The sequence below is a fragment of the Hipposideros armiger genome, unplaced genomic scaffold (genome assembly GCF_001890085.2).
Source record: "Hipposideros armiger isolate ML-2016 unplaced genomic scaffold, ASM189008v1 scaffold_72, whole genome shotgun sequence".
Taxonomy (NCBI): Eukaryota; Metazoa; Chordata; class Mammalia; order Chiroptera; family Hipposideridae; genus Hipposideros; species Hipposideros armiger.
In genome coordinates this window covers 4,177,080-4,202,169 of record NW_017731422.1, presented here as the reverse complement: position 1 = coordinate 4,202,169, position 25,090 = coordinate 4,177,080, and the positions used below count along the sequence as shown (strand labels likewise).

Genomic DNA, 25,090 nt, shown 5'->3' with positions numbered 1-25,090 from the left:
GTGTTGCTCTTGGCTGAGGGGAGGGAAAGAAAAAAAAAAAAAAGGACAAAGCAATGACCAGGGCACTTCTGCCCAGGAGCATTCAATTAGAAAAAGTTACTCAATGAAATGGCAAATTAGAGAAGAGGTGGGAATGGAATGTCACAGGCCGGATGAAAAATCCAAAGAAGGAAGGATACAATGCTTTCTTCCTCCTCTTCTTCCTTCTCTCTCCTCCTCCCCTTCATCATTGAAATGTCCCCATCTGAGAACTGAGGGGTGAACAAGATCATGGGTGAGCCTATCACCCCAGGGTCTACATTCTATGGCTCACTTACCTTCAGACCCATTGAGATGGTAGGTAGAGACCAGGCAGCCCTGGGGCTGGGGAGGGGTCCCCTAAATAGGGAGGTGGACAAGGCTCTGGAGTCAGGCTGCTTGAGTTCAAAGCCTGGTTCAACATCTTGTGACTTCGAGGGTGTTACTAAAACCTCTCAGCCTGTTTCCTCTTTTGCCAGTGAGAATAACAACAGTCTCGGCTCATTAAAGTTAGGAGGCCTTGCAGTTCCCAGCTGGGAGCCATTGTCACCACTGCAGCCTCACTGGGTGGGCGCATCTGGGTCTCCCAGCAGGGCCCCAGCCACTGCTGGCACCACAGCCAGTGGGCATCACCTCCTCCAAGACCGTGCTGGTGTTTCTCAACCTCATCTTCTGGGGGGCAGCTGGCATTTTATGCTATGTGAGAGCCTCTGTCTTCATCACTTATGATGACTGACCACTTCTTTGATGTGGACACTCTCACCCCTGCTGTAGTAATCATAGCTGTAGGAGCCCTGCTTTTCATTATTGTGCTAATTGGCTGCTGTGCCACAATCCCAGAAAGCCGCAGTGAACTGGCCACGTTTGTCATCATCCTACTCTTGGTTTTTGTCACAGAAGTTGTAGTGGTTTGGGGATACATTTACAGAGCAAAGGTGAGAAATGAGGTTGACCACAGCATCCAGAAAGTATTGGGTTGTCGGAAAAGTCATGACGCATTTTTGCAACGAAAAACATAGAAAAAATACGTCATGACTTTTCCAACAACCTAATATTTAAGACCTACAATAGAACCAACCCTGAGGCTGCTAGCTGAGCTATTGATTCCATAGAGAGAGAGCTACACTGTTGTGGAATTCACAGCTACTCAGACTGGGAAAATACAGACTGGTTCCACGAACCCAAACACCAGAGTGTCCCACTTAGGCACGGCAGAGAGACTGCCAGCAGCTGGAATGACAATCTGGCCCACCCCTCCAACCTCCACACTGAAGGGTGTGAGGTTCTAGTGGTGAAGAAGCTACAAGAAATCATGCTGCACGTTATCTGGGCTGCACTGGCATCTACAGCTATGCAGCTGCTGGGCGTGCTGTGTGCGTGCATCGTATTGTGCAGAACGAGTAAATGGAGATCCTGCTTATGAGCTCATCACCGGCGGAACCTATGCACAGCAGAAAACTCAAGCCTGAGCTTTTTAGTCTTGTTCTGATTTGGAAGATGAGTTGAGCAGGTCTACCGCTGTTGGCCTCCTGAGTTCATTTAGCTAAAGCACATGTACACAGGTGTGGGACACAGCAGCTTGGCTCTCCATGAGTCCACCTACTTACCTACCCACCTCTGACTTTCTTTTCCCTATTCTAGCTGACTCTTTATGTCCCTAAATTTTTAAGTATGGTGGTATATGTTCTAATTCCAGAACCATCTGAGAGTTGCACAGTGTGGTAGAATTTAAGGAGGCTGTGGCCTGCTTCTATTACCTCCAAGCAGTGATGTGATGGGTCCTGTCAGGCTTCACAATGGACAACTTTTGGCTAAAGGTTTTTTGGGGGGAGGGCCCCTCATCAGTGTCCTTTAAAAATATATATACAAAAAAAATTATATATATATATATATATAATATATTACAGCATATATATATATATATATGCTGTAATCCAATAAGATAGCAACTGTACAAAATGGCTAAAATAGATTTTAGAATCATATACTATGCAGTATCTTGGTTCATCTTAAAAATCAGACTGATCTGGGGCCAGCCGAGTGGCGCGATGGTTAAGAACTGGCTTGGGATACCAGAGGGCCCCGGTTCGGATCCCACATATGAGGGCCAGTGACACTGCCCTCTACAGCTAAGATGCTGAACACCAGCTCAACCTGGAGCTGGGCTGCCGTGAGTCTCCGGCAACGGCGTAAGCTGCAGCCCCTGTGGCAGTGGGTTGCCATGGGCTGCTGTGTGTAGCCAGCAGCCAGCGTGAGCGGCCAGCAGCCGCAGTGAGCGGCGGTCCAGAAGCCGGCTACTGATGTGCTTTGCCCAGGAAGAGCGCAATGATGGTGCCAACTTGGGCCAGTTGAAGCAACGTCCTCCACAACTAGACTGAAGAACAAAACGATAGCAACTTGTCTGTTCCCCTTCCCCCAATTCCCCAGCACTGTTCCCATCCCTCCAATTCCCCAATAAAAATCTTTTAAAAAAAAAATCAGACTGATCTGTGAAACTAGCAGTTTTTAATCAAAGCTGGCTTTATAGAAAGAGTATAATATATCACTACTGTTTTAAAACAATAAGTGTGAGTATGTATGTGTTTGTATGATTGAATCCATTCATTGTAAGTCTAAACTAGTTAGAAATAATGTACCCATGTAGACTATTGAAATAGTATGTAGATGTGATCTCAGTTGTAAATAGAAAGCTCTAATTTAATAAACTCCATATCACCCCTCAAAAAAAAAAGTTAGTTGTGATTGTGGTACTTTAAAAGCATAAATTTCTTTGCATATATGAACTATTTATGATAATAAATGTAATACAATTGATATGGAGGCACCTGGAAAATAAAAAATGCTACTATGGTGGAGAAGGTTTGGCAAATTCTGTGCTTCAGAAAGCATGAGGAAGACAGCATTGCAGTCAATGAAACAATCTAGTATACTAAAAGTGGTGTGATACACCATTATTGGACTTCCTACTTTTCTGAGAATTGGAGAACCCTATATGAATAATATTTTCCCCCAACTTTTTACTTTGAAATATTTTAAACCTACAGGAAATCTGCAATAGTACGGTAAACATTAACATACCCTTCACCTAAGTTCCTATTTCAGCCCATGCACCTAAGAATGTGACCGTCTCCCACATAACCACAAACCAATTAGAAAATTTACACTAATACAACACCATGAACAATCTATATATAAAGTTCCCCAATTGTTCATAATATCCTTTTATAGCTTTTTACTGCTCAACCCAAGATCCAATCAAGAATCATGTTTGCATTGTTACCCTGATTCCTTGATCTTTACTCTAAAATAGCTCCTGTTCCTTTTTTTAAAGTCCTTGATAATACTGATATTTTTGAAAGCCAACTGTTTTACACAATGTGGTCCAATTTGTCTTTGTCTGATTGTTTTCCCCTGATTAGATGAAGATTAAATATTTAATTCCAAAATCCATCTTTTGGCTTTCTTCTCCTCTGCTACCTCCCTGTCCAAATTCAATTCTTCCTTGTCTTTACCGGTCTCCCACATCCAACCCATTGGTAATGAATGTGTCTAAATGTATACTTTACAGTGGAAAAAAAATCAAGCATTAAACCAAACGAAACGTGATTTTGTTTGTTCTTCAAGGATTCAGGAGACACTTTAGGGCTTACAATATTTTAAGCATGTCGTACTTTTACAATATTTCAAATCGGTAATCTTCAAAAGGTTTTGCTTGTCCATTCCTCAATAAAAACTGTTGAGTATACTCTTCCAATATATTTAGAATACTTAATTTATGAACTATGTCTATCCCTGCTACTCTAATAAATTATGTACAGTATAGGACATACTAAGAAATGTTAAAGGATAAGACAAAAATATAGAATAGAAATTTTCACATTTTCTTCCCACTCTACACCATGGAATGTCTTACACCCAGAGTTACCATTATTTCCCAATCCAGCTCCCAAAACAGACTTCACTATTGATCAAGAAACTCTTTTCAGGGCAGCCGAGTGGTGCATTGGTTAGGAGTTTGCTTGGGACGCCAGCTCTGAGCAGCAGGGCCCTGGTTCGGATCCCACATGAGGTCCAGTGACGCTGCTCCCTCTACAGCTAAGATGGTGAACAGCAGCTCGACCTGGAGCTGGGCTGCCGCAAGTCGCCAATGACAGCATAGGCTGCAGTGGGGCTGGCCGGCAGCTGGCATGAGCTTTTGTGAGCCGCCGTGAGCCACCGTGAGTGGCCGTCTAAAGGCCGGAGAGCGACTGCCTCACCCGGGAAGAGCGCAATGATAATACCAACATGGGCCTGTGAAGTGACGTCCTCCACAACTAGACTGAAGAACAAAAGGACAGCAACTTGTCTGTTCCCCTTCCCCGATTCCCCAATAAAATCTTTAAAAAAAAAAAAAAAAACAAACTCTTTTCCCACTAAGCCTGGATGGACTTAAAATTCTCAACACAGCACTCCAGGAAGAGCAACCATATCCAAGCCGGCATGTGAGTTGACCTATTTCTGTTTCACACAGGAGGCTACCTTCTCGGCAACTCCATACGAGTATCCAAAAGGCCCCTTTAAACTCAACTTCTTCAAAACTGAGATACTACTCTATCCCCCAACCTGTTCCTCATGCAGGCTTCCCCATATCAAAAAATGAGAACACCATCCTTCCACGTGCTCAGGCAAAAACATTTGGTGTCATTCTTGACTGCTCTCTCTGAAATCCCACATCCATCCACCAGTGGAGGAGCATAGAGGCTCTACTTTCCAAATATCTCCAGAATCCACCTTTTGGCCTTCTTCTCCTCTGCTACCTCCCTGGTCCAAATTCAGTTCTTCCTTGTCTTTACCGGTCTCCCACATCCAAGCCATTACCTATTTTTGGTTGATTCTAAGTTCAAAATACATCTCCAGTCCTTTCCTTTGCTCTATTCCACTGCTCCCACCCTGGTTTAAGTTGAATCACCTCCTGCCTCGTTACAATGGCAGCCTCTTGATGGGTGTCCCAGATCCACCCTTCCCCCTTCCAGTCTGGTCTCAACACAGCAGCCTTCTAGTGCTTCTCCAGTTCACTCACGATGACTGCCAAAGTCCTGGTGGTGTCCACAGTCCCTGAGTGATCTGCACTGCCCACCCCACTTCCCACTATTCTCTCTCACTCGCTGTTCGGGGGCATCGAGGCATACATGTCCCCTTGTGTTTGCTGTTCCATCTGCCTGGAATGTTTTGCCCTGGCTATCCGCATGGCCACTCCCCCTTCACTTCCTTCGGCTTTTAACGCAAGTCTCATGCCTCTTATAGCCTCTGCTGACCATCCTACTCCAGCCCTAATTCTTCTTAGGCCCTTTCACACCTTCATCTTTCTGCTTACCGCTAATCACTAACATAAGATGTTTTACTTACAGGTTCTAGCTATAGTTTGTCTGCTTCCTCACTATCCCACCAAAACAGAAAGGTACCTGGTTCATCGTAGGTATTTAATAAAAAATCTTGTTGGAATGAATGAATGAAACAAACCAGATTTAAGAAAAACACCAGCATGAGCCACATGATAAACAGCAACTCATAAGTGGTAAGAGAGCCAATGAAGAGGGGTGTCATCCAAAGCCAGGAGGTGTTGCTTAGTTCCAGCCTTTTGCTGCACCATGGGAATAAGTGTTGCCATACACTCCCTTTGTTTCCAAGGCACGCATAATGCTCTGTGGATGGGCTCTGAGGGCAGGGAGCAGTTTGGAATCACTAGTGCATAAATTGCTTGTGAAAAGAAACCTCAGGCACTGGCCAGAACCTCTCAAGTCTCCTCCTTTTCATAACATTAGAATGCAACCTATATATTTACCCATTTGCTTTTTCTCCCTCTTTCTGGCTGCCTGGGTTCTGAATGAATGAGGCTTTCCTGTCCTATGATTCTGTTTCAGATTCCTGGTCCATAGCAAAAGGTGAGGTGAATCTCTGGGCTTCGGGTGTCGATGGGTAACTTGCTACAGCTAAACACCTGGCAAAGAGAGCTCCTTCTTTGGGCTTTTGGCAGGAAAGCAAGAAAGCCAAGCTTCTTCATTCTAGGCACACGATAGCCCTGGTATCGGTTTAGCATTAGTGATTAAGTGAGCTCTGAAGTTAGCTCTGAACTGGCTCTGCCATTTGCCAGCTGTGTGATCTTGAGTAGGTTACTTAACTTCTCTGTCCTAAGGCTTCTCATCTACAAAATGGGGACAGTAATAGCACTGATCTCATAGGGTGGCTGCAAGGACTAATATGGGGAAAGCACCTACCACAGCACCAGGCTCTTATTAAGTGTTAATAATAATAACCCTTAGTTATTAACACTCCCAATAAAGGGAGCTGTGATCATTAACAATCCACATTTATCAAGTGCCTTCCCCACCCCAGGCCTCAGCAGGGCTTTAGGATGCTGGACATGAGTCAGAGATGAAAAGCCTCCATCTTAGGAGAAATCCTAGGATGTCATTAAGACAGAATGCTTTTACCTGGGCACCTGCAACACCCACCAGAAGTAGGCAGAGTGGTTTATGTGTGATGGGAAGGGTGGGCTGCATTGGGAGTGGTGGGGATCGGTGGAGAGCCTATGGCGGGAAAAGGGGGACTGTAGGAGCTCCAAGAGTAAGTGGGGCGTCAGAAGGGAGAGGCAGAAAGTGGTGTGCTCCAACTGTGGGGCAACTGCCCATGGCAGCATATCAGAGAACTTTAGGTAGTAATAATAATAGATTACACTTGCTAAGCACCTTCACTTAGCTGGGCACTGAGAGCTTTACCAATTTGCTCGGTGAGGTATAGGCGCTATTATTACCCGGACACAAGAAAGTTAAGTATCACCCAAAGCCATACCACTAGCAAGTGGCTGTCTTAGTTGAGTCTCCCCAGGAGCAGGCTCTGCAACAAGGATTCAAGTGAAGTAAAAGTGACCTGGGAGGTGATTCCAGGAAGTACCCGAGAGAAGGGAAGGAAGCCAGTAGAGAGTACATTATTGAGTAAGTTACCACGATGGGCAAATGGAGCTCAGTCCTGCTGAGAAACTCTGGGAGCTGATGAAAAGTGCAAGCCTTTGCCTGGGAGTAACTGTTCCCCAGGGCGGAGGGAGCTGGGATCCCTGTCCATCATTCCTAACAGCCAGTGCTTCAGGGCTGCTGGGGATGGAGGGAGGGGCCTGCAATTCATTACCCAGAACTTGCAGTTTTCCTGAGGAAGGCAGAATGGACTGATAGCCAAGACAAGCCAGCAAGCAAAGTCACAGTGCTGGCGCTTGGAAGTGGGGTTGGTGCACTCTGGAATGGTGAGAGCCATGGGCATCTGGGTGGACACCAGCTGCATGTGCAATATTGGCAGAGCTGGGTTTCGAACCCAGTCAGACACCAGAGCACAAGTTCTAAGCCTGAATAAATATTTTTAACAGTTTTGTGCTCATTTTAAAGGGGTGCATGCGTGTGCACGTGTGTGTGTGTGTGTGTGTGTGTGTGTGTGTACCAGAACAGCAACATGCCACTTTATCAGGTTTCCTTTCAAAATAAATTTATTAAATGAAAAACTTAATTTTAAAAATATTAAACAATAGCAGAGGAGGCACGTGGATGTGGCCGTTGTGAGGGTGACATGTAAATGACAGACAACTGGGAATTCATGGAAGAGGAATAAAAAGGCAGAACTTTGAAGACCTCAATTTGAATCCCAGGACCTGCCTCTGTCCTGACTACATACATACATACAACTGGGCCAGCACTTCCACTTTGGGAGCCTGTTTCCCCATTTATAAAAGAGGATAACAAGAGCCCAAACTGCCTACAGCAGCGGTTCTCAACCTGTGGGTCGCGACCCCTTTGGGAGTCGAACGACCCTTTCACAGGGGTCACCTAAGACCCTTGGAAAACAAAAAGATATTTATATTACGATTCATAACAGTAGCAAAATTACAGTTATAGAGTAGCAACGAAAATAATTTTATGGTTGGAGGTCACCACAACATGAGGAACTGTATTAAGGGGTCGCGGCGTTAGGAAGGTTGAGAGCCGCTGGAGGATGGTTCTGAGATCAGATGAGATCATCCATCAATCAAAACGCACTAAGTGAATTGTGTTGTGCTTGGCAAACCTAAGGGCTCATTCCAAGGAATCCTGGGGAAAACCCGTGGGGACAGGAGCTGCTCCTCTGCCCTTTCTGTGACCAAAAAATCTCCCTCCATCATCACCCCAGCTTCTTCCTTGCAAACAGAAGCCAGATTTTGTTGAGGTATCAAGTGGTTTTGTGTTTCAGGGAATGCCAGACACTTCCCTCATTTCAGAGGTTGAATCTAAATTACTCCGAACCCAATCCTGATAATTCCACAGCTGGTTTAGGAATGGGCACTTGTCATATTTTGGCCAAAAGGATGTGAAGTAAGTCTGCTAAGGGGCTTCAATAAATAGGGTGCAAGAGAAAAACAGATTCATTTCTGCCCCATGTGAGAACGAAGTACGATATGCTAATGTTTACTGTATGCTTACTATGTACCAAGCACTATTCTAACAGTTTTTTGGGTGTTTTTAGCTGAGCCATCCTGCAACCTGTTGGCAGCTCAGCGGCTGCTCAGCTCGGGCTGGGACTCGAACTGCTGTTGCTCAGAGCTCAAACTCTTGAGCGAGCTCTTAACCAACTGAGCCACTCGGCCGGCCCTAACAGTTTTTTTAAAAAAAAACAACACCTAATTCTTTTAATCCATATACATTAAACTTTTGAGGTAAAGTACTATCAACCCATTTGGCAGAGATTTTAAGCAATGTACCCAATATCATATAGCTATGGGATTGGGAAACAGGTTTGGCTGTAGAACCCACACTCTTAAACACTGTGCTGTGATGCCTGGAGCAGCTGCAGCCACCTGGCAATGATGAGAGAAGGACTGACACCTGACAATGACAACTGAAAGATCAGAACAAATCGCTCTCCCTGATGATGTCGTTGAGCGGCTAGATTTAACCAGTCTTGGAACCATCTACCTCTGGACTTGTTGTGATATGTGAGCATTTTCATTATTGTTTAAGCTACTTTCATTCCCCAAGTAAAAGTTCCTTTCTCTACTATTACCCACCTCATGAGACAACCTTCGATAGCAAACAGGCAAAGAATTCTACTGAACATTCAAGAAAGAAGTAATTTATCAAATGTAATTGAAAATTTTAAAAAGGGAGGAAAACATAAAGGGGAATAAGAGGTACAAAGTTCCAGGTATAAAACAAATAAGTCATGAGGATATAATTAATGTACAGCATAAGGAATATACTCAATAATATTGTGATAGCATAGTATGGTGTCAGATGGATGCTGGGGTTATAGTGATCACTTCTTTAGGTATATAAACATTGAATAACTATGGTGTATACGTGAAACTGATATAATATTGTTATGTTAGCTACATTTTAATAAAACTCTTTTAAAAAGAAAAAAGTAATTTCAATCTTATATAAACTCTTTCAGAGAATTTAAAAAGAGGGTTCACTTCTTGACTAATTTTTAGTGTAACTTTGATTCCAAAACCCATCAAAAACAGTATGAAAAAAGAAAATTACACTTATGAACATGAATATAAAACCCTAAGCAAGAATTAACAAACTGACTCCACCAATAAATAAAAAGGGTAATATGTTATGATTATGTTGACTTTATATAAAAAATGTATGGTTAGTTTATCATTTTGAAAAAAATATATTTCATCCCATTAAAAGATAAAAGGAGGCAAAAATCATGATCGCATCAACAGATACCAAAAAAGTTTTTGATAAAATTCAACATCCATTCACAAAAAGAAAAAACTCTTAGCAAAGTAGGGCTAGATGGGAACTTCCTTAGTCTGATATAGGACATCTACTAAAACCCTACAGCAAACATCTTCAGTAGTTGACACATAGAAAGTAAACCAGGTAAAGTGCCAAACATCCAGGCCAGTGGGCAGAACTCCTAGGGCCTTAGCAAAGCTGGTGAAGACCAAGAGGTACTAGTTCCTCCTCCATGACTGACCTGGCCAGTCCTTTCCTGGGACTAGAAGGCCACCTGTCCCCAATGTTCTCAAGGTAGACCATCATCTACCCACCCCTCTTGCAATTTGCATATTTTTATGAAAAGCACTGTCTTTCTTCTGAGTACCCAGATTTGAGGCCTTGGTGCCATCCTGGATTTCTTCCTTTCTTTGGTTTCCTGCATCCAATCTGTTACTTGGCCCAACAAAACCATTCCCTGAAGCTCACTTAGATTCCATTCCTCCAGTAGGCTTTTAGCCAATTTTTCAAATTTGCCACCAAAGTAAACCATTTACAGCAGAGCAGTATCTCTCTAAAGAATCTGGTAGCATAATCTAAAATCGTCCCCTGCAAACCTGAAATTTATTTGAAGTCTAATATTCTGCCTTAGAAATACATAGACATTTAGGAGTCTGGTCTTTAATGTAGCCATAATTGCCTGAATGTAAAAATTATATTTACTTTAAATTACTTATGGTTAAGGAAAATTAAACCTCACAAAAGCCATGTGTATCATAAGACCGGCAGAAGGAAGTTCAAACCCTGTTTTGAAAGGCTGGGCCTACATTACTATTGCAAAAGCCTCCCTGAGAGCCTCTTAGTCCTCACAGTGCTTCCAGATAGATCCAGATCAATGGCGCAGGGCCACGAGATTAATCTCTCACAGACACTCCTTTCATCTCTAGTCCAAGGATCTGCTTATCGGGTCAAATTTAAAAGTCAACCAGCCTGGCTTTTAAAGTTCTCCTTCAAGAGGCCCCAGCCACCCTATCCAATTTTATCTCAGCTAGAGCACTCCAGGCTACCCCAAGGCCTTATCACCCACCACTGGCATCCTGGTCCTTTCTCCAAATCCAGCTCCTTCCCTCAAGGCCTAACTCCTGGCCCACCAGGGTGGCAGCATTGCAAGATCAGGGCAATTTAGAGCCAGAGATCAATGATGCCCAGAATGGGGAGCAGACTTGCCTAAGGGCACGCAACCAGTTAAGGGTTGTTTTCAGCTAGTTTCATTGTTTCCAGTGAATAAATCCTATTCCCCCCACTATTGGAAACCCCTGGGGGTAAGTATCACACCTTTTTATCCCCAAAAGTAGTTAACCTGCATAAATGTGCTTTTGGTTCCAGACCCCCAGCTCCAGCAATTCCCAGGCTAGAAAGGTCTTTCCTCCACCTTTAGTCAGCCATTCACACTTGCAAAATCCAGTTTAAGATTCCTCTAATTGTAGATTATTTAGTTTTTGCTTTTTAAATTGTCATTCGTTGTTACAACACAGACTAAAAAATACATTTTTAGAAAAGATCCACACTTCCCCCAAACTCACAAATCCACACTAGGAGACTCATTCTATTTTTATTTTTATTTTTTTTAACATTCCTCCTCCCCCCAGGAGAGTTTGTTTCATTCACTCTCTCATTCATTTGTTTATTACACAGATCCTTATTGAGATACTATTAAAGGCCAAGATACTCCTAGGGCCATGGACAATACAATGAGAAATAAGACAGTTCTCTTAAAGAGAATAAATCTCCTGGGGGAAATAAAATGTGCTTTACTTTCCTTCTTAATAATTTACCTTTACTTGATTCTTTAATTAACTCAAGTATGTGGGTTTGGGGGCTTTGACTCATCATGTGGCCAGAAAGTTCCCTGAAATCAGGAATTGAATCTTCTAGTTTTTTGGTATCTAAGTAGACTCAGAATATGTTCCAGTTAGTACCGGGTATCCTGGTATAATTATTAATGGTGCACCCTTTCACTCTCAAAAGTGTCCCCATTTGGAATAACAAGTGTTGGTGAGGACGTGGAGAAACTGGAACCCTCCTCCATGGCTGGTGGGAATGTAAAATGGTGTAGCCACTTTGGAAAAGTCTGGCAGTTCCTCAAAATGTTAAACATAGAGTTACCATACAAACCAGCAATTCTACTCCTAGGTATATGCCCAAGAAAAACAAAAACATCCACACAAAAAAATGGCATACAAATGTCAGAGCATTATTATTATTCATAATAGCCTCAGAATGGAAACAACCTAAATGTCTATCAACATATGAACAAATACAATGAATATAATGTGGTATATTCATATAAGGGAACATCATTCAGTCATTCATAAAAACGAACGAAGGGCCAGCCAAGTTGCTCAGCTGGTTAAGCACCAGCTCTGAGCAGCAGGGATGAGGTTCGGATCCCACATTGAGGGCCAGTGATGCTCGCCCTCTACAGCTAAGATGATGAACAACAGCTCGACCTGGAGCTGGGCTGCCGTGAGTCACCGGCGACGGCATGGGCTACAGCAGGGCTGCCGTGGGCTGCCGTGAGCTACGTGAGTGGCTGGCAGCCAGCGTGAGCGGCTGGTAGCTGGTGTGAGCTACCGGGAGCCGCTGTGAGCGGCCGACCAATGACTGGCGACCTATTGCCTCACCCGGGAGGAGCACAATGATCATACCAACATGGGCCAGTGAAGGGACGTCCTCCACAACTAGACTGAAGAACAAAACAGCAATTTGTCTACCTGTCTGTTCCCCTTCCCCGATTCCCCAACGCTGTTACCCTCCCCCCAATTCCCCAATAAAATCTTTAAAATAATAATAATAAATAAAAAAAATAAAATAAAAATGACGAAGTACTGAGACATGCTACAACATGGATGAACTCTGAAAGCATTATGGTAGTGAAAGAAGCCAACCAAAAGACCACACATCATATGAGTCCATTTAGATGAATTACTCAGAATAGGCAAATCTAGAGAGACAGAAAATAGATTAGTGGTTGCCTAGGGCTGGGGTAATGATGGTAATGGAGTAACTGCTAATGGGTACCGAGTTTCTTTGGGGTGTGTGTGTGTGACAAAAATGGTCTAAAATTAGATTATGGTGATGACTACACAACTCTGTAAATGTACTAACAACCATTCAACTGTGTACTTTATATAGGTGAATTCTATGGTATGAAAATTATATCTCAATAAAAAATTTTTAAAAGCATCCCAGTTTGAATAATGAATTCTATGCTCACCTTCTACCTAAGGAGGCCTTAATATGAGGGATTGAGAGCATAGGGGCTTTTGAGTTAGACCTGGGCCTGAATCCCACCTCAACCACTTACTTGTTGTATGACTTGAGGGGAATGATCTGATTCCTCACCTGCAAAATAGGGTAATGTGCCTACCTCAGAGGCCTGTTGTAATAGAAGTAAGATAATGCACGAAAAGTGCTGGAAGCCCCCAACCCCATGTTCAAAGTGCTCAACTTTTAGCAGATATTTACACTGGCAAAGTCTGATACAGAATGGATGCATGACCCAATGAATGGAGCAAGCCTGAAGCAACTAAAGATTCAGAGAACAGATTATACCCATTCCACAAAACGAGTTGTTCCCGTTAAAAAGGAACTCAGGGAGAAGCAGTGGACCAAGTTCAATGTTGCTGCCCATTCTGCTTGATCATTCAGCCCCCTCAGTAGTGTTCTCAGCCCTCCAGTGTGCCAAGCCCTAAGCTGAGCTTCCTGGAGAATAATGGGGGAGAAGTCAGGATCCCCACTTTCAGGAGTTTCCCCTCTGCATTGGGAGTCTGGGCATGTACAGAGGAAGAAGACAGCCCTCAAGAAGACCACGAAAACAAGCCCAGGCTGACCGGAAGCACCCCTGGTCTGAGTGCCTCTGAACAGATAATGCAGATTAAGTCAACTGTGTGCTCCCCCTGAGATGGGGCCTCCACTGCCTACCATCAGACGCTAAGGTGAGTCAAATAGTCTTGGCGATGCCTTAATCAAAACACTCATCCCCAACTCGTACCCTGGCTCCTCTTTCTGTTACCGGCCTCTAGAACTACAGACATCTTCCAGGGCTTAAGCTCACGCTTTCTTGCCTCAAGTATGCTTCAGAGACCTTACTCTATTCCTTCAGCCTCAGCTTTCATGGTTCTCCAGCTCTAACCTCCATCCCCAACTCCCAGTCCACCATCCCACATGGATGTCACACAGATACCTCAAATGCAAGATGCTCAAAACCCACCCCTCCTCTTTTGTATTGGATGTCAGTTAACCATGATCCACTGTGTCACCAAGCTAAAAATGCTGCCCTTATTCCTTCTTAGTTCCTCCTGCCCCAAGTTTCCAAAATAACCTGCAAGCAGATCCTGTCACCTCTGCTTCCAAAATGTCTCTGGAATCTGGCCCCTCCACTGAACGCTCAGGCGCTCCCATATAACGCTAGCACTAGTGCAGTATTCTCTCTTCTCACTGGTCTGTCTACCTCTACTCACCTTCTCCAATCCAAGCACTCCTTCAGAAACTTCAAGAATGTACACGTGGGGCCGGCCGAGTGGCGCGTTGGTTAAGAGCTGGCTTGGGACGCCAGAGGGCCCCGGTTCAGATCCCACATATGAGGGCCAGTGACACGGCCCTCCGCAGCTAAGATGCTGAACAACAGCTCAACCTGGAGCTGGGCTGCCATGAGTCGCCGGCGATAGCGTAGGCTGCAGCTCCTGCTGCAGTGGGCTGCCATGGGCTACTGTATGTAGCCAGCAGCCAGCGTGAGCGGCCAGCAGCCACTGTGAGCGGCCGTCCAGAGGCCGGTGACTGATCTGCCTCGCCCGGGAAGAGCGCAATGATGGTGCCAACTTGGGCCAGTGAAGCAACGTCCTCCACAACTAGACTGAAGAACAAAAGGACAGCAACTTGTCTGTTCCCCTTCCCCAATTCCCCAGCGCTGTTCCCATCCCCCAATTCCCCAATTTAAAAAAAAGAATCTAAAAAAAAAGAAAAAAAGAATGCACACGTGTTTCCTTTGCTTCTTAAAACCTTCAGATCCTTTTGTCTACAGGATAAAATCCAAATCACTTATCTGAAATGAACATGCAAAGTCTGCCATTAAAAAAAAAAAAAAAAGCTGCCATGCTCTACCCTAAATTCTCCCTGGAGCCTTATCTCCCCTCGCCCAACACACGCACCCTCCTCATACCTATACTCCAGGTCCACCGAATGGTCCAACACTGATGCTTTTGCTCAGCTCACATAGCTCTCTTCCTGCCTAAAACCATCACCCCAATCTCTCTTGAAATGCTCCATGTCCTTCAAGACCAGCTCATACACCACCTCTGCAAAAACGCTCACCTCAGTCCCTCCTGCTAAAGTCTGAAGGAAGTTGTGGGGTGAGATACAGTAGTTACCCACAGAGGCCACTCTGACTACTGACCAGGGAGGAGGAATTGGCCTTTGTCAAGTCACCGTATCTCAGCGTTGGGTCCTCAGCTCTGCAGAAGCATGCTTTTCGAGGCTGCCTGGAGAGTAGAGACAATCTAATAAAGAAGTGTCTCCTGTGTCTCCAAAAAAGGCCAAAGAAGGAAACAGAAAAACAGAGCCATCATGAGAACCTGAATTCCAAGCCAGCCTAGAAGCCCATGCTCTCCTTGATATGAGAAGCCAAACTCCAACCAGAGGGTAGCATGGTGAACAGAGCCAGCTTGCCCTCAGCCAAGGCACCACTGTGTCCCATTAAAAAAGACAGCGTAGAGTAATGGCTAACAGCATGAGTCAAGAGTTACAGGATCTAGGTTTGAAACCAAGCTCTGCCACTTACTCTGTGACTTTGCATAACTTAACTAGATTCTTGGTTTCCTCATCTGTCAGTAGAGCTAATGATCCCCTTCATCTTGCCTGGCTATTCCCTCTGCCTGGACCACTCTTTCCCTAGACACCCACATAGCTGCCTGCCCCCTTCCTTCGTGTCTCTGCTCAGTTTTCACCTTTTCAGAGAGGCTTTTCTGACCTTCCTAGATAAAATAGGAACCCCTCCCCGACCTCTAGCACTCTCCATCGTCCTTGCCCTGCTATATCCCTAGTGCCTGACCAGAGGGAAACGTTCAATAAATATGGAGTAGAGGGCCGGCCGAGTGGCGCGATGGTTAAGAACTCGCTTGGGATGCCAGAGGGCCCCGGTTCGGATCCCACATATGAGGGCCAGTGACACTGCCCTCCGCAGCTAAGATGCTGAACAACAGCTCAACCTGGAGCTGGGCTGCTGTGAGTCGCCGGCGACGGCGTGGGTTGCAGTCCCTGTGGCAGTGGATTGCCATGGGCTACCGTGTGTGGCCAGCAGCCAGCGTGAGCGGCCAGCAGCCGCAGTGAGCGGCCGTCCAGAAGCCGGTGACTGATCTGCCTCGCCAGAGAAGAGCGCAATGATGGTGCCAACTTGGGCCAGTGAAGCAACGTCCTCCACAACTAGATTGAAGAACAAAACGACAGCAACTTGTCTGTTCCCCTTTCCCCAATTCCCCAGCACTGTTCCCATCCCCCCAATTCCCCAATTAAAAAAAAAAATCTTTAAAAAAAATAAATAAATAAATAAATATGGAGTAGATGAATGATGCATACCCACCCCATAGAGTTATGTAGACGGTAAGTGTTTAGAACTGTTCTTGGCCCACACGAAAGATCCATAAATGTTAAATTTTATTAGGAAAGTATCCTACTGAGAGCCTGCCACATACCAAGCACTCAGTGATGCCCAAGAGGAGTTGGGGGCTCTGAGTCTTTTTGAAAAGAGAGATGGAAGCCTCGGAAGAAGGGCACCTGCTCTAGAGAGAGAGAAGAGAGAAGAGAGAAGAGACACTTCTCCCAGGCAAGGCTTAGTGATGCTGCAGTGAGGCAGGAGAACCTGACATTTGGTGTGTGGTCCAGCACTGTCAGCCAGTAGGGTGCAAGACAGGATGGTGGCAGGAACTGGGGCTGGACAGGAAGTCAAGGTACATCATGAAAAGCCTTGTGGCTGCAGTAGAATTGGAGTTGTTCCCCAAAGGCAACGGAGAGCTATTAAAGGGTTTTAATATGGACCAGAACCTAAGTACATAAGCATATGGAGTTTGGGGAGGAGTAACCCGAGAGAGCAATGAAGAGGGTCTTGCAATAACTTTGTGAGAAATCCCAAGGGCAGCCTATGACAATAGAAGACATGCAGGAAACAGAATCACTGGAACTCGGTGGCCATTAGAATGGTGGTAGAGGGATAGTCCAGGAAGATTCTGGCTTCAGCAATTTGATGAAAGGCATTTCTAATTCCTCGCATCAGAAATCTAAGCGAAAGAACAGATTTAGAGGACAAGGATGTTGCTTCTGAAGTGCCTACAGACATTCTGATGAAGCCCATAATAAATAGGCACCATTTATCAAGTTCTTCCTGTGTGCTTGGAATGCCTATTTCTATTTTCATCCTGGCAACAATCAATTTAAGGTAGGCATTACTGTCCCATTTCACAGGTAAAGAAACTGAGACTAAAAAATAATGCAAAGTAACTACTGAGGTTCACAGCCAGCAAGACACCCAGCTGGAATGTAAACTCTGGTCATGTCTGACAACACCCTCCCTTCTCCCCCACCTTAACCTTGATGTCTTGAGTCAGTCGAGTCTGGACATCAGGAGGACACACCTCTGGAAATCCTCAGCTCAAGCAGCGTCGCCCCAGCCTGCAGGCTGCCAGGTAGGGAATGTGGGGAGAGTGGAATGCAGAACACACTCACATTTAAGGGGCAGGTAGCAAAGAGGAGCCTCAGAAGGAAACAACAGCCCATGAGGTCAGTAGAGAACTCAAGGGAAGGAAGAGTGGATATTAGATCACAATACAGCCAGGAACAGCCAGGGGTCAGCTGGGGCGTGGACCCCCTCCCCTCAGCCCACTGGTGGCTGGTGTCAGACTACGGAGCCCAAGCACCCTCCTACCCCCACTGACGCATTCTTTCTTTAGATATGTTAATAGAGGCCACAGGTTAAGGTTGAGTCTTCCCAGCTCCAGGAACATTTGTATCTCTAAATTAGTTTGCATATCTTTGCTTCGACCCAAGATGTATCGATTTCATGGTTTACATCAGAATGGACAAATTAATTCCAATTTCTGGGAAGTTTCTTCCAAGTTGACCTGTGGGGTGGGATGTAGCAAAATACATTAGGCTTTTAGATTCAGACCTAGATTAAAATATGGGCTCTGCTGTATGACCTAGGCCAAATTACTTAAACCTCAGGCTCTCACCTATCAAATGGAGTAGTTATGAGAGTGAGAAAAATGTACCTACAACATCCAGGTTATAGTATGTGCTGTTATTATTTCGTTGTCTCTGTTTACTGTGTGGCTTCATTCCTGGTCACTTGGTGAGCTTGCGAGAATTCAGATGCCCCCCTGTTCCACTCCCAGACCTAGATGTCAGAATCTCTAAAAGTGGGGCTGAGGATGTTTGTTTATCCCCAGGTGATTCTGAAACACATCCAGGGCTGAGAACCACAAGCCAGGAATTACTGTCTCCTTCCCCTGTTGTCTGTATATCTTCATACCGAATTACCACTATCAGTCAACTATCTAAGTACGCAGGTCTGTTTATCCTATGACTGGAAATTCTCAGAGGGCCACCTCCCCCTAGAATGAATCGTGGTTATTCCCAAATCAACAATCTATTGAGTCATGCCTCTTCCTCCATCACAATAATCCCATCATGTTCAGAGGGCAACCCCGAACTTTCTAATTCATTAATTTATTCACTAATTTGCAGTTGTCCCCTTTAGCTCTCTCTACGACATGAATAATAGAGAATTTAAGCAAATTTTGGGGTGAAACTAGAACAAATGAGAAGATTAGCATGAGCTCACCCAAGTCTCTCCAGGTATTGATGTGTTCCCTAATTAATAAGGACAAGAATAACAACAGTATGTAGCAATTGCTTTGTGTCAGGCATTGTTCTAAATGCTTTACATAAATTAATTATTTTAATCCTCAAATTTATTGTTACCCCTATTTTACAGAGTTAGAAATTGAGCACTGAGAGGTGAAGTGACTTGCCCAAGTCCACACACCTAGTAAGAGGTAGAAGCGGAATTTGAACCCAGATGATATGGGTCCAGGATCCGGATTTTACGATTTAAGGACAAGAAGATGTGCTGGCCACTGAAGAAGAAGGCCTGATGCTGTCCCCAGGCCTGGGGAGGAGTCAGGAGGAGGAGGGGTGAGTCTTAAAGAAACCAGACTGGGGGTCACAGCTGACCACAGGCCGATGGCTTCCTGGATTCCCTGGCAGAAGAATGAAAGATATGAAAGGGAAATTCCTCCAGGAAAAAAAAGCATTCTTGAGGTTCCCCCCGCCCCCATCTCTGATTTTAGACCCTTGGTTTCTTTGCTGAGTCATGGAGGGCATTTTGAAAGGGGTGGGGTGGTGGGTGAAGGAGTGTCACCTCCACACTTGCAGAGCAACAGAGCCACCAAGGCTGTATGTCCCCTCTGGGCGCCTCTTAGGCAGCCCAGCTCCTTGCTCTTGAAAGGGTGATGCCAGACAGCACCTGTTCTAAAAATAGTTCACCAAGAGGAAGCAGATTATACGGGTCATCTTCCTCATCTTCCCCCGAGTCTCTTCAATGAATAAATAAGAATATTAATGAATGCTTAAATGAATAATCAAGTAAGTAAGTGATTCAACAATGACTTACTGGTCCCCTACTGAAGGCTCTGGAATTAGACATGCCTGCATTTGCTGCCACCTCTGCCACTTATGACCCTAGGCAGGTGACAGAGCCTCAGTGTCTTCATCTATAAAATGGTGATATTTGTTGCAACCTACAAGCTTGGGGTGAGGGCCAAATAAAGCAAGAAAGGCAAAGCTCTTGGAACACTGTAGGCATCCCATAAATGGCACTTCCTGTGTGCCAGGCCCTGAGAGGGACTGGAAATCAAAGAGAAATACTCTCAGCCTCCAGGAGTTCACAGTCTGGTGGGAGGGGAAATAGAGATGTAATGAATCAGCGTAATAGATGATGCTAGAACAGGCTAGTTCCCAAGGCTAAGGACCCAGAGAGGAAAAAGACCAACTGCCAAGCTGAGGTGGGGCACATTAGGAAGTTCCTGCTAAAGTCTCTAGTCCAGGGCGTCTTAGACTATATCACCTGCACAGAATTACCGGGGACTTTGTGAAAATACAGATTCCCACTCAGCAGTCCTGGGTCGGGGCTCGAGATGCTGCATTTCTAACTCCCTCCCACAGCATTTGCAGGACCTCGGGTCACACCTTCAGTCCATAGCCAGGGGGTTTTCAGGGGTTCTTACTCACAGAGTTCTCTATTATATTTTGTATCCATTTTAGGGCAACCTGATCAAAGTGACTTGCAGAAGCTGCAAACTAGGCAGCTACCTAAGGCCCTCCCTTTGACCCCCTCCCCCACAATACCCCTGGTGATTCTAATGCATGATTCTAATATCCACTAAGGTTCAGATCTTTGAAGGTGGTTATTTATTTGCTTTTTCCAGCCTTGCCCTTTCCAGGCCAAATTATCCAAATGCTTCAAATGTTTTCGCATCCGGTATTTTGTAATGAATTCCTTTTAAAAGGTCATAGGTTTATGAGAAAGGAGTTAATTATGAATCTTTCATTCATGTAAACCATCTTCATTCCATCTGAAGTGGTAGGAGAGGGGAAGCTGTATTGGAAAAGATGAGAATTCCTTACTGATTTGACACAAAATACTGGTGTCAACGAAGATAACAGTTAGCTGGCAGCAAATACAGTAAGAGGTGTCACCAATTCAAAGATTATTTTAGATGAATCACTATACCAGAAAACATGAAATGCCCTAAAATCTTATGGCTCATATATGGAAGAAACTTTGATGGAGGTTTTCCCAAGTTTGACAACTATCCTAATATTTATATGACATTACCAATAATAACCTGTGAGGCTGAAATAAGCCTTTCTAAATTATCAATAATTTAAAAACTTCCCATCAACTATGCTAGAGGAATCCTGGGTTACCTTTTTTATTTCCTATATGAAAAATAGTACAAAATCATTGTCATAGGGAGATGCAACCAAAGAGGATGCAGCCAGGCAGATGTAGGAAAAAGGAATTATACAGGAGTGTCAAGCAGTTAACACTGATATCATGTCATTTTTCTAGCTTTTGTGATGTTTCAGCTTTAACATTCTATTGGGTTGCCGGAAAAGTCATGACGTATTTTTTCTACGGTTTTCGTTGCAAAAATGCGTCATGACTTTTCCGACAACCCAATATTGTATGTTGTGATTTCGTTTCAAAATCTAAATTTTCACTTCTGTATCTTTTATATTCGTGATTTTTATATTGTTTTTCTTAAAGAGGGACTCCAAAATTGCATAAGCTCTTTAGACCCATCAAAATCTGAATCTACCCTGCGTATACTGGAAAGCACATGGGCTTTGGGGTCAGACCTGGGCTTAAGTCACCCTCCTATCACTTGCTGGCTGTGTGCTGTGTGACCTTTGATAAATGACCTAACTTCCCTGAACTGCAGTTTTCTCCTTTATCTAAAATGGGATTGTAATATCTATCTTACAGGCTTGTCTGAGGATTAAATAAGGCATTCCATGTAAAGTGCCTATTATGTGGCCATCTCAATGACCTTGTGGTAAAGAGACAATTGAGACACTGAGAGGTTCATTGGAGGTCATACAGCTGAGAACATGTACTTTAGAAAGAATCTGGATTTCAAGTTTATACGAACCGTCCTTCCTATCTCCCACCCTTTTCAAGACAGGAAGTAAAAGGCAACCTGTAGTATCCCAGAGCCCAAGTCAATCTAACCCATCCCTCACTCGTCATGAAAGAGAGGTAATAGAGATGCTCCCCACCGCCAGCACAACCCGCCTCCGCGGGGGGAAAGTGAAATGAGCACCCCTCTAACAGTGCCTGTGAGAAATAATAAATTAGATGAAATTAAGAAATAGTTGGCTTTTTGTTGAAATCATAGATTTGGTGACCAATTTTGTGTTCTTTTTTTCCCACCAACTCAAACAACCCCAAGATTATTCTCTTTCCATAAACTTGTGCCAGTTTCTTTACAAGGATTATCTCATCTCATTCTCACAATGGCCCCCTACGCTGAGTAGTTACAACCCCATTTTGCAGATAAAGAAACTGAGGCTCAGAGAGGTGAAGCCTCCTACCTGATATGAATCCCGGTCTGCCTGTCAGACCCCAGGCTCTTAATCACCGGGCTACATTGCCTTCCAGCCAATCTCCCTTCTTGCATGTGTCTGTACAGTGGAACTGAGACTGTGGTGCTGGCGTAGGGGGTGGACAATCAGAGGATCCTTGTGGTTCCACATATCCCTTGAGCCTTAGCACTGCTCAGCTGCGCCAAACTATGCCTGTTTCTCCTAGACCTGCCCTTCTGATCCGTGCTTTTGTTCCCATTGCTCCCTGCAGAGCAGAGCTAAGAGCTGTTTGCCTGTCAAGGAGCTAGCAGGTGGACATCGGAAGACCTTGGTTCAAACCTGGTTGGGTCACCACCTTGCCCTTAGGCAAGTTGGTTGATCTCTCTGGACCTCATTTGCCACAATTTTAAAATGAGGTAGGACAGACATGCTTCCAGGAGCATCTGCAGGTCCAACATTCTCTAAGTGAGCCCATCCAGTGTACAAAGAGTGCAAGTAACTGAACGTGTTCTTGCTGATTTTCTGAAGACATCCCTCCCCCGCCCCCAATGCTACAGCATCCTCTGTTTATAATGCATAATGAAGGCCGTAAAGTATATATGGTGATTAATATTTTGTGACCATGGAGTTTTTAGAGAGACGTCACTCTGAATCCTGGCTCCGCCAGACCCTGGCTACGTGGCCTTGGGCAAGTCCTTAGCCTCCTGAAGTCTCCTTTTCCTCCTCCATAAAACGGAGGTTTCATAATGGTCCTCATCCCAAAAAGCTGTTGTGGCGATAAAAGAGATAAGGCCTGGAAAAGTGCTCAGTATCGTGCTGAGGACTCAACAAATGAAGGTCATTGAGGTCATCACCACATACGATATCCTCAGGCCTCCTCATTTGTTTTTGACCTGGGATATGGAACCTGAAAGGTGAAGAGTGGCAAAAGGGGCAAGGGACGTGTGATGGACAGATGGAGGGACCTCACATGGCTGCACATGACTGATCTGGAGAATGGCTCACTCTCTGCCCACCCACATGTGTCCAGGCCATGTCAATGAGCTGATGCTAGAGAACACTAAAATATCCATGTGAGAACTATAGATATTTCTGAAATGCATCCCAAATTTTCTATATCAGCAGGCATTGCCAAGTCCCGGGGCTAAAGCGTAGTCTGTTCTTTCATTCTCTCCACACTGGCACCATTCCTAATCAAAATTTCATTCTCCATTCAAGCAGTCAACTCGAAGCCTTCAATTCCAGCCTCTGAGAGCTCAGCCCATCTGCTCTAAATCCTTTAAAACAAACAAATAAACCAAACAACAGCCCAACCATTTCTCTCTCCTTAAAAAGGAAAAATCTTGCAATTTATTTATAATAGTGAAAAAATGGAAACAACCTAAATGTTCAACAATAAAAGATCCATTAAATAAATTGTAACCTTATAATAGATTATACTAATAGAATATTATACTATATTATGTAAAATACTATATTGTATATTACAATTGACTGTCTAAAAGCACTATGTATGTAAAATAGAGTGGTGGTTACCAGCGTGGGGCTTAAAGTTGGACTGACCTGGGTTTAACTCCCAGATCCACTACGTACCAGTTGCATCACCTTGATAAGTCTCTCTCTGCCTTAGGTGCACATCGGAAAAATGACAATAATAACAAAAAGCATTCTGGCTCTGCAGTCGGACTTCCTGACTGGTATAAATCCTGGTTCTGTCACTTTCTAATAGCTGCACATTCTTGGACAAGTTACTTAAGGCTTCTGTTCCTCAGTTTCCTCATCTGTAAATGGGATTTACCATACATGGATTTTTGGGGGGTGAGAATTAAATATCACACGCGAAACCCTTAGAAGAGAGCTCAGCACAGCTAGTATGACGCTATCACTCCCCCAACCCATCCTGCCTCTAACCCCCCAGGTGATTTCTAAATGTAAATGCACATCCAAGTCACTTAAAGCATGCCACCTGGAAGAGGAACACCTGAGCGACTCCAGATGTGTTAACATCGACCTGCATCCAGCTCAGGTGGGCCCCATGGCAGGGGTGTCTGTCATCAGTAAGAGCTGGTTAAGCAGACACTAACGCTCTCCCCTCTAACAGGAGCAGCTGGGGCTTGCTGGGGCTCAGTGTAGTCTGACAGAAAAACAACAGCCTGATTTCAGTACAAGGTGAGCCACGTGATGGTGTGCACAGCCCTTGAACTTAACTGGAAACTCACCGGCTTTCTGCAGAGGGTTCCTCACGGAGGGTCCCAAGTGCCCTCGTTACCACTCAACAACAGCCCAACTTAGCTGGGGTCACAGAGAGGCAGCCACCTGTTGAACCACAGCACGGTTCAGTTCCCATCTTAGTTCTTCCTCTGGGAAAACCCTGGCACTACTATCAACTTAACCCCTAAAAGAGGGTTATGATGTGGGGGGCCAATCTGCTATTTCTCTGAAGCCTAACGGTCAGTTCTCCCTACTTCTTGGCTTCCAACAGAATTAAGCAAATTCACTTGACACGTTATACTGTTCAAAGAGTTTATACACACATGATCCCATTTGAAAATGATGATCATTTTACATGTATACAATGGTAACCATTTAAAAAAATGCTTTCTCCACCACTTATTAATTTCATCCTCACAAAAACACTGGGAGCTGAATTGGAGAAACTCAAGGGAGGGGATGGTAAGGCCAGTATGGGGAGGCAGCTTCACGGCCACCTGGGTGACATGACCTCAGCAAGAGCACCTCGTGCCTGGGCCTAGCTCCTCAGCCTCTCCGGCTCCAAAATATAACCTGTCAGCATGTCCAGAGGAGCCTCCACTCCTGGGGGAGTGAGGGGACTCAAGCTAACCAGTGCCCCAAGATCGTGATGCATCCCTCACAGCCAAGTATAAACCAACAGTAGGAGACACAGCTGCTGAATGGACAGAGGCACCCAGGACCCCTGGCCAGCACATTCTCCCTGTAGGCCATTCACTAGGGGCAGCCAGAGGGGAATCAGAAGGGGGTTTGGCGGGTAAGGGAGTGGAACTAAGAGGAGGCAGCCACAGTGTTCCAGTGTTGGGAACACAAGCCAGGAGTGCAGACTCTTTCCGCAATAAGAAAATCGCCAGGCCAAGCCAGGCCACCTCTCCACTCAGTGACCGCCTTTTTTT

The 25,090-nt window shown here is 44.8% G+C and overlaps 1 protein-coding gene and 1 pseudogene across 1 annotated transcript in view; one reads left to right on the top strand and one right to left on the bottom strand.

The window, feature by feature from the left end:
* The window catches only part of CCND3 (cyclin D3), a 92,269-nt gene that overhangs the window by 21,134 nt on the left and 46,045 nt on the right, over positions 1-25,090 (bottom strand). The window lies entirely within an intron of this gene.
* LOC109382869 (tetraspanin-3 pseudogene) lies at positions 271-1,707 on the top strand (annotated as a pseudogene).